This window comes from Rattus norvegicus, chromosome Y (genome assembly GCF_036323735.1).
Source record: "Rattus norvegicus strain BN/NHsdMcwi chromosome Y, GRCr8, whole genome shotgun sequence".
Classification (NCBI taxonomy): domain Eukaryota; kingdom Metazoa; phylum Chordata; class Mammalia; order Rodentia; family Muridae; genus Rattus; species Rattus norvegicus.
In genome coordinates this window covers 17,281,710-17,292,781 of record NC_086040.1, presented here as the reverse complement: position 1 = coordinate 17,292,781, position 11,072 = coordinate 17,281,710, and positions in this window count along the sequence as shown.

Sequence of the window (11,072 nt, the reverse complement as noted above, 5' to 3'; positions counted from 1 at the left end):
AGCCTTATTTATAATAGCCAGAAGCTGGAAATAATCCAGATGCCCTATAACGGATGAATGGATACAGAAAATGTGGAACATCTACACAATGGAATATTACTCAGCTATCAAACAATGACTTTGTGAAATACGTAGGCAAATGGTTGGAACTGGAAAATATCATCCTGAGTGAGGTAAACCAATCACAGAAAAACACACATGTTATGCACTCATTGATAAGTGACTATTAGCCCAAATGCTTGAATTACAATAGATGCTAGAACACATGAAACTAAAGACAGATAATCTAAATGTGAATGCTTCACTTCTTCTTTAAAAGGGGAACAAGCATACCCTTGGCAGGATAGAGAGGCAAAGATTAAAACAGAGACAGAAGGAACACCAATTCAGACCCTGCCCCACATGTGGCCCATACATATACAGCCACCCAATTAGACAAGATGGATGAAGCAAAGAAATGCAGGACGACAGGAGGCAGATGTAGATCTCTCCTGAGAGACAAAGGCAGAAAACAGCAAATACAGAGGTGAATACCAGAACCAAACCACTAAACTGTGTTCAGGACCCCCATTGAAGGAATCAAAAAAGAACTGGAAAGCTTGAAGAGGCTCAAGACCCCATATCAACATCAATGACAAGCAACAAGAGCTTCCAGGGACTAAGCCACTACCTAAAGACTGTACGTGGACTGACCCTGGACTCTCACCTCATAGGTAGCAATGAATATCCTAGTAAGATCATCAGTGTAAGGGGAAGATCTGGGTCCTGCTAAGACTGAACGCCCAGTGAACGTGATTGTTGGGGGGAGGGCGGCATTGGGGGGAGGATGGGAAGGGGAACACCCATAAAGAAGGGAAGGGGGAGGGGTTAGAGGGATGTTGGCCCATAAACCGGGAAAGGGAATAACACTCGAAATGTAAATAAGAAATACTCAAGTTAATTAAAAAAAAAAGAATGAAAAAGAAAAAGAAATGACCTGTCCTGTCCCAAGGTAAGGAGAAGCCTGACTGCACCTTCTGTTCTTTCAAACTTCTTCTCTTTTCCTCTTCTCCTCTGCATTCTGCAGATTGCTTTCTTATGTTACCTATAGTCTCAAAGTTATTCCTCTCTACATTTCTTCTCAGCCCATATCTTTTTGGCTCAGTTCTACTATGCTCAGTTCTCCTTAGCTCAAACCGGACTTTTCATCTCAGCCCCTCTCCAGCTTAGTTCATCTGTTTCTGTCCTTCGAGTTCAGCCCTTCTCTCTCAGTCCTTCTGTGTGTCTTCTCTTTCTCCTCAGCGCTTAAACATATTTCAGAATACATGATCACATGTTACAATGTTCATCACAGGTTCATATGAAAGATCATAGCATAAATTGAAATAATATTTAGAACTGAGAATTTTTACATGAATATCCATCAGGAGTAATTACCTGGCTAAACATTCATTACCAGGGTCAGCTCTACAGGTTAACTGAAGTTCTAAAACCATAGTTATTAGAGAAGTTATATACAGATAAACCCAGTCAATATCTTATCCTCTATACTTGCACCTGTAACAAATCATTTGTTCTCTTTTTATGACTCTTGATAACTGTTATGCAACCTCTTGGAATGTGTTCTGAGTAGGAGAAAGTCTGTTTACTATCTCAGAACAATTAACTGGTGACACCTGGGAGACTGGCAGAGTTGTCATTGCAATTTTGACTATTAGAAAGAGACTTATAAAAGTCCCACTAAAAAAGAGCTTAATAACCATTGATATAATTTTAGGAAGTTTGTAGGATCATTATTAAAACTAAAGAATTCATCCATTTGTCTATATAACTTCATTATGGGACAGTACAACTTCGTAGGGCTGCAGAGATCTGCCCCAAAAGGATGTGCTATTACTCAATGATTGTTACATATGTCTAATAATAACAAAGGTAATAGCATTTTAATAGCAAGAAAATTTCCCAAAATGAATCCCTTACAGCCTTGCTTAATAAGGGCAAACCAGTTGTGTATTATAAAATAATCCGAGGTTGTCCATCTGAGGATGATCCTCTGCTACTAATTAGCTTGTCCTGTTACAGCTCCTGACACTTCCTTCTCAGTTCCACATGGTACGTTCTCCAAAACTGAATATATGATCCATCACAAAACAGGCCTCAGCAGATGCGAGAAGATTGAATTAATCCCAGGCATCCTATGAAATCACTACAGACTAAGAATGGTCTTCAATAACAATAAGAACAACCAAAGACCCACATATACATGGTAGCTGAAGAATGATTTACCTGAGGAGAACTTGTTCAAGGAAGAAATAAATAAAAAAATTAAAGCCATTTTAGAATTTAATGAAAATGCAGGCATAACTTTGGAACACAAAAAAGCAATGATAAGGGGAAAACTCATAGCTGTGAGAGCCTCCACAAAGAAACAGGAGCTATGATACACTCGCAGTTTGACAGAACATTTGTCAAATACATACAAACAACTCAAGATGTTAGAGTTCAGAGACACAAATAACCCTATTAAAATTGTGGTCCAGAACTAAAAAAAGATTTCTCAACAGAGGAAAATCAAGTATCTGAGAAGCACCTAATGAAATGTTCAACATACTTAGTCATCAAGGAAATGTAAATGAAAACAACCCTGAGATTCCACCTCACACAAGTCAAAATGGCTGAAATTAAAAAAAATAAAAACTGAGGAAAAAGCAGATGATGATACGGATGTGGAGAAAGAGGAACAGTCCTTCTTTTTTGGTGGGATTACAAACTGGTATAACCAGTCTGGAAATCAATCTGCAGGTTCCCCAGGAAATTGGAGATTGCAGTAACTGAGGACTCAGCCATATCTCTCCTGAGCATATACGGAAAAGATGCTCCAACAGAAAACAAAGACACATGCTCAACTATGTTCATTGCAGCCTTATTTATAATACCCATAAGCTAGAAAGAACCCAGATGACATTTCTGGGTAATGGGTTCATAAGATGTGGCAGTCATCTGGGGAATGGATTCATAAAATGTGGCAGTCATCTGGGGAATGGATTCATAAAATGTGGCACATCTACAGAATTGTTTACTACTCAAGCTATCAAAAAACAATTATTTCAAGTAATTCATAGACAAAAGGAATGAACTAGAAAATGTCATCCTGAATGAGGCAACCCAATTACAGAAAAACATACATGGTATGCAGTCACCAAAAGTGGATATTTTCCCAAAAGCTCAAATTACACAAGATGCATATATGTATATGTAGAGAGCTGCGATGTGCTGTGCCTCAAAGATGGCACTGGTTACCGCCTTCCACCCTCCCAATGGTGAGTGCTCCTTACAGTAAACAACTCATTATTTGGCTATGTCTGCATGTCCCGCTAGCTTCCACATAGTGATAGCCTATCTACATGACCCACATGGCTTGCTAGGACTGGCCAGTGCTAGCTATTTAAGTGTGGTGCAGGGTGTTCCCCGGGGAGAGAGAGCCAGAAGAGAGAGAGGTCAGAAGATTGAATCAAGGTTCCTTAATAAAACTCCTTGAATTGAGACTACTCCTGTGGTCGTGCCTTCCTTGGTGGTCGAGGTTGGACGTGGCATCTATATATGTATATCAGCCACCAAATCTAGATAAGATTGATCAAGCTAAAAAGAGCATGTTGACAGGAACCAGATATGGATCTCTCCTGAGAGACACAGCTAGACCATGTCAAATATAGAGGTGAATGCTAACAGCAAACTAGTGAACTGAAAATGAACCTCTTCTTGGTAGATTTTGAGAAAGGATTACAAGAGCTGAAGGGGCTTTCAAACCCATAAGAACAACAATGCGAATGAATCAGAGCTTTCTGGTATGAAACCAATATTCAAAGACTGTACATGGAAAGACCTATGACACCAACAGCATATGTAGCAGAGGATGGCCTTGTTGGGTGCCAATGGAAAGAGAAGTCATTGGTTTTACCTGGGTTTGACTGCCTTTTCAAGGGAATGTCAGGGGGCAGTAAGTGGGGCAATAGAACACGGTGAGGGAGATTATTGGTTAGGGATTTTATGGCCAGGAAATTTAAAAAGGAAATAATATTTGAAATATAAATATAGAAATATACAATAAAAAAGAATAAAATTTGTTAAAAATAAAAAATTTGAAAGGAATAAAAGAAAAGTGCCAGCTAATCATCCCTATTAACTCAGACATCTAAAGAGTCACTGTCAGTGAATTGTATTCAGAGTCATACTAGTCGAACGACTGATGTAATGAAGTCTAAACTAGAAGCACTTTTCTCTCCCAGATATCAGTGTCAGACACAAACTGCACTCTAGGAATCCAAAGCCTTGAGGAGTTTACTTTGAGCTGAGGACACAATACTTGTTTTTCCCATCTTCCTTAGGACCTTTTCCTCTGGACAAAAAGAATAAAATCCGAGAGCTCTTAGAAAATCAGCTGTGCCCATCCCAGCACCTGACATTTGGAGTTTAGATATTAATGATGTAAACACTCTGATTTCCAGGAACCATAACCAGCAAGTAAATCCAGATGCTACTGAGAGGATCCAGGCTCCTGATTCCCATGTGTGGAAGGCTGAGATCAACACTATCTCTTCAGTGAACCATCACAATTCTGAGAGAGCATTCAGTGAGCTTTCCCATGGATTACAGATTTAGTAATTTTTTTAAACTAAAACAGAATGCCAACTTCCTTCTCCCCATCTCTGATCTCTTCTTCCTCTATGTTCTCCATCCCAAATGGCTCTTTACTCTGAATTAGAACCCAATTATTAAACCCTAGAGGTACAGAAGGAATATCTGAGAGGCAGTTGCTGTCACAACAACACTTGTGACATCACAGAAGAAGCTAAGGCTCTCCAGGATAAAGAGATTTTTCAGGGAAAGCTTAATGATGATTTCACTGAAAACTGCCATGGCCTACCTGCAGAACACTTTCCTTACATTGTCAAGGTTAGAGGGTTCCATTTTCAGGAGTGTGTCCTTTGACACTGGAAAACTTTACATACTCCATCTCCATAAAGAAATAGACCTCTCTTTAGATCATTAGTGATTACATGTTCTGAATGGCGAAAGTTATTTAGGGACTTGGCATGGGTTGAAAAGATCTAGGAACTTGGAGCGGAGGAGAATCTTCTGGACTATAGTTTTATTCACTGGTCCATTCCTGTGAAATACAGTTCAATTTCCTAGGTGTTTTCTGTTTTCCAAAGGGCAGCATTTTCCCAACAGACCTTTAATTGAAAGAATATTGTATTACATTTTCTTACTGTACATTCCTTGATATTGAACTTTACATATATTCCTGAATGTGTACTCAAAAATTCTGTGTTACAATTCAATTTTTTGCAATGATTTTGGCAACAAAGAAGGCCCAGCTATAGGGTGAATATAAGTTTAATATTGTGTACCTCCTCCAAATGATAAACTCACAAATCCTCATTTTATCCAAATATTATCAGACATTAGCAAAGGACAACATGGACTATACAATGTGGTTCTGTAGTCCCATTAGAAATCAGTTCTCAAATATCTACCTTCCTGTGTTCCCACATCCAGTCATGAGGGTTTTAGAGGTTCTACCATGATCTTTCTTCAGGTCAAACATAAAATTCAGGAGGATGTGCAGGGAGAGGAATGGCTTGAGGTCCAGTGAAACCTCAACTTCAATAGTTTTATATGAACAGGAGGGAGTCTATTTGGCATTGTCATTTATGGATTCTACATTCTTCAAGTTGCGCAGTATCTATGTTAACATTCCACCTGCCCTCATAAATGTAGCAGACAACTATAGTGTGTTTGTGTGTGTGTGTGTGTGTGTGTGCACACATACATACATACATACATACATACATACATACATACATATACATATATATATATATATATATATATATATATATATATATATATATATATATATATATATATATATATAAAACCAAAACTGGAGAAGATTGATGAAGTTAAGTAGTGCATTCTGCCAGGAACTGGATATAGATATTTCCTAAAAGACACAGCTAGATCTGGTAAACTATATACATGAATGCTAGTGGCAAACCAGGGAACTGAAAACGGACCTCTTGTTGGAAGATTTTGAGAAAGGATTACAAGAGCTGAAGGTGCTTTCAACACCATGAAAACAACAATGCCAATGAACTAGACCTTTCTGGTACTAGACCAATGTTCAAAGAATGTGCATTGACAGACCTATGACTCCAATTTCATATGTGACTGAGGATGGCCTTGTTGTGCATCAATGGAAGGAGAAGTCCTTGGTCCTCCCTAGGTTTCTCTCCCAGTTCAAGTTCATGCCAAGTGGCCTTAAGGTGATTAAAGAGGAAGAGGAATGAAACGTGTAGGGATCTAATAGACAGTTAACTTCGAAAGGAAAAAACATTTTAAATGTAAATATAGAAACATCCAGTTAAAAACAATAAAATTTGTTAAAAATAAAAAAAGTGTAAGAAATAGAAGAAAAGAGAACTGCCAGATAATCACATCTATTAATTCAGAAATCTAGGGGATCATTGTCATGGAAGGATAGTAAAGTAATACTTCTGGAAAGACTGAGATGATGAAGTCTCCACTAGAAGCACTTCTCTCTCCCAGATACCAGTGTCAGACACAAACTGCACTATAGGAATCCAAAGCATGGAAAAGTTTATACCAAGCTGAGTACACAATACTTTTCTTTCCCTTATTCCTTATGACATATTCTTCTGGGCAAAAAGATTAAAAGCCATGATCTCTCAAGAAAAAATCTGTACCCTTCCCAACACTTAGCTTTGGGAAAAAGAAGTTAATGATATAAACTCTCTGACATCCAGGAACCATAACAAGCAGGGAAGTCCAGATGCTTCTGAGAGGCTCCCAGTTCCTGATTCCCATATGAGGAAGGCTCAGATCAATGATATCTGTTCAGCAAACCTACTAAGCCCCTACACAAGACTCACTGAGCTCTCCCATGGACAACATATGTCTTCGTTTTTTAACCAAGACAGAAGGCCAGCTGCCTTTTCCCCATCTCTGATATCTTCATTCTCTTTGTTCTCACTCCCAAACGGTGGTGTTCTCTGAATTATAGGCTAATCCATAGAGGTACTGAAGGAATATTTGACAGGCCGTTGCTTTCATGACACTTGTGACGTCACAGAAGAAGCTAGGGCTCTCCAGGATACAAGAGATATTTCAGGGTGGGCCTAATGATGATGTCACTGAGACCTGCTATGGCCTACCTTCTAAACAGCTTCAGCAGCTATGTTGAATGTAGGCATCCAAAAATTAAAAAATACTAAATGGATGACATCACAGTTGTGATGGTCATGGATTGATTAGATCCATTACCATAGAGATGTCTTATTTCAGGGGAATGTATGGATGATAAAGCATTAAATGGCCGTGAATTAAGAACCAGATGCCTGGTAAAGTTTCACATTAGTCACCCTCATGTTGTATGGGTCCAGAGTGAGAAGAGGGGGACTAGTGGGCAGGTTGTTGATTTCACAGAGGATGGTAGAAATAGAAACCGTTTGTGGTAGGTGATATTCATATGGAAGAGAAAGGTTTATGACTTTTATGGTGTATGTCTGATAACATAGATAAGTCCGTAAAGCATTATTTTAATGTATTTAGGAATATCCATATTAATATGGATTGAATTTAAAATTTGGTTTTATGTGTTAATTCATTAATTTAAATTACATGCTTACATGCTAGGGGAATATAAATTAATGTACGGTATACATTAATGTTGTAATGTTCTAGATTATTTTATGCACTGTATAAACCTGATGTCTGGCTTAGACATATCCTGCCATGCTGTCCAATGTGGTTGTTATAACATACATTGGTACTGGCAATTCATAGAGGTCTGTGGACCCAGGACAGGTAGCCTGGTAAAGCTGAGTTACCAGAAAACTGCCAATTGTTTCTGAAAGAATGATCTTTCATTCTTCTGTTCACTAACAACCTGTGGATTCAAGGTAGCCATTTGATTCTTTTACATGCTCACATCTTATTTATACCATGAAGTCTCATGTAGCAGAGGGTTGGGTATGTCACCAGGAGGTCAGTAGGATCACGGGTCTTAGGGACACTTGTCGGGCATCCAGGTCAGTGATCTAGTTATCTTTAGTCACAAGGCAGTCATCCCTTTGATATCCATAGCAGTGAAGCCTAGCAAATCATAGGTAATCAAAATATCTGCCCGGATCCGCAGGTCAGTCGACCAGGGTCTGGGATCCACCAAGGAGAGAATGGGGGACAAGAGACGGAAAGAATGGACAGCAAGTCAAGAAGTCTGATCAAGCTGACAATTTTTTAATTTTTCTCAGGCTGAAGATATACTGGTAGAAGCAAAATGTGGTAAGGGGTTGGGTGACCTCAAAGAATGGCTCTGGCTTGATAACCAGGATATTGGCTGGGTAAATCGGCCAAGTGGGGGAACAGCAGGGTGGGTTGCTTAGTGACCTGACCATCAGAGCCTGACCACCGGTACTCAGTGATCTGACACCTAGATTTATGCTATCTATTGAATTTATGTAGAGCTGCAGGTGCTGTTTTGTTCTAACCTAAGGCTATTGCTTTTTGTTCTATCATAAGGCTAAAATATAATTGCTTTTTAACCTGAAGACTATTGCTTATTCTTCTAGCATAAGGCTAGAACAAAATTGCTTTTTAACTTGAAGGCTGCTTTCGCCATCTCGAGGCTGCTTCCAACAAATATCCTCTTGGAGAGCCAAAACTTCCTCTATGTTCTTTATGTCCTTTCCTCAGCAACAAGGACAATTTTGTCTCCATATTATACCATAGACATGTGGAGTATCCAAACCATAATGTCTGTCCATGTAAAAGATGACAGGCTTCCCTTTTCCCCATTTGACCTCCTGAGTCACACTGATGAATCAGTTGTGTTCTCTGGGCCTACGTACTTGGCTCTAAGTCTTGCATGAAAATAATTTCAATTGCTGTAACTGTTGAAGCTCCTTGGTATCTCACTCCAGGTTTAATGAAAATATTCCCAACTGTGTTGAATATTGCATTAGTTTCTTTCATGGAAAGGGGTTTGGCAGTAGTCCATTAGGTCTGGCAACATAAATTGGATCATTGTTGTTACCTCAGGACAGTCAGTGATGAGCATCTGTGGGTCTACAGCACAGAACAGGGTAACAGGATTTATTTCAAGTGGGTTTTTTCAACTACACTCCAGGATGGTGCAGGAATTGTATCTGTTAGTGTGCAACAGGGACATATGGAAGCCAGGGTCTTATGAATACTCTTGGGAGGGAATAGGGAGGCAAATTTTACAACAGGGACAGAAGGAACATCCATTCAGAGCCGGCCATACATATGGCCCATACATATACAACCACCCAATTAGATAAGATGGATGAAGCAGCAAAGAAGTGCAGGCCAACAGGAACTGGATGTAGATCTTTCCAGAGAGACACAGCTAGAATACAGCAAATATATAGGCGAATGCCAGCAGCAAACCACTGAAGTGAGAAAGGGACCTTTGTTGAAGGAATCTTAGAAAGGATTAGAAGAGCTTGAAGGGGTTCGAGACACCATATGAACAACAATGCCAACCAAACATAGCTTCCAGGGACTAAGCCACTACTGAAAGACTATACATGGTTTGACCCTAGGTTCCAACCTCATAGGTAGCAATGAATAGCTTAGTAAGGACACCAGTGGAAGGGGAAGACATTAGTCCTGCCAAGACTGAACCCCCAGTGAACGTGATTGTTGGGGGGAGGGCAGTAATGGGGGTAGGATGGGGAGGAGAACACAAATATAGAAAGGGAGGGGGAGGGGATAGGATATTAGCCCAGAAACCGGGAAGGGGAATAACAATCGAAATGTAAATAGGAAATACTCAAGTTAATAAAGATGGAAAAAAATAGAAGCCAGGTTGTGGTGTTCCTTGTAGAAAGACTTCAACTCTCTGGGATGATATGCTTACCCAGAATTTAATTCCCTGCTTCTTTCAGAGAATATGGCCAGCTAATGTACCCTTTAGACAAGTGATCCTTCCTGAGGCTACAGGGTCCAGTTATTTAGACAGGTGCACACAAGGTGTTTTCACGGCCCTAAAGTGTTTTTGTAAATCCTTCATTCAGTGTCTTTTCATCTGTTTCATGAACAAACAGATGAAAACATTCTGAGAACCTTGAAATGGTAGGGCTGGAACCACAATGACTATCAAGTATCAAACTCCATCCCTTCTGTCTCCACGCAGATTAGTTTCTAGTACCCCCATGTGTTCTGGGGTATCTAGGATTTGCTATTTCTCCAAAACCCTGGTATCCAGGCAGAGCAATATCCACCCACACCAAGAATATCTCAAACCTGTCTAGTAACCTTTGGTGTTGGGACCAATGGGATTATTGCAACCATTCTCTGATACAGGATTTTTTTTGCCTCCCCCATATTTTTGTCAATATTTTCGTCCTCTTAATATAAAAATATGAACTTTCCTAGCTCACCCTTGCTACCTCAGTGATTATAACTCTTGGACCTGTGCCTCAGTGCCCCTTGAGATATTATTTTGAGCTTCAGGAGAGAGGAGGAGGTTATCTATGTGTTGTAAGGGTGTCGACCTGTGAAACTTCTGAGGCCATCATCAGACAGGACTGAAGAATTTTGAAATCAATGGATGAATAGGGTCTAAGTTATTTGCCCACTTTTACCTCCCCCTGTAACTGTCATTAAAAATTTAATTTTATATCCTTTGCCAAAGGGAACCTGAAGAATACATCTTTCAAGAGCAAGACAATCTACACACTTTTCTCTGGAGGATTCAGACTTCTGAGTGTATATGAGATCGGAACTATGGGGTTGGTAGTCTCTACCCTCTAATGACAGTCCCTCATATCTTGGATAGTTTATATGATAAATAGCCCAGTTTCTTCTCAAGTAATTGCAACATACTCCAGTGAGACTGGCAGGATATCAGGATGCCTATCAATTTCAGCTGGGTAATATAGACTGTAACTCTCCCTTTGCTTCCAGACTGTGTATTATTTAATGTACATTTGCACAAATGATCTGGTTAGTTGAATAATTATGGGATTATGTTTCATGGACAG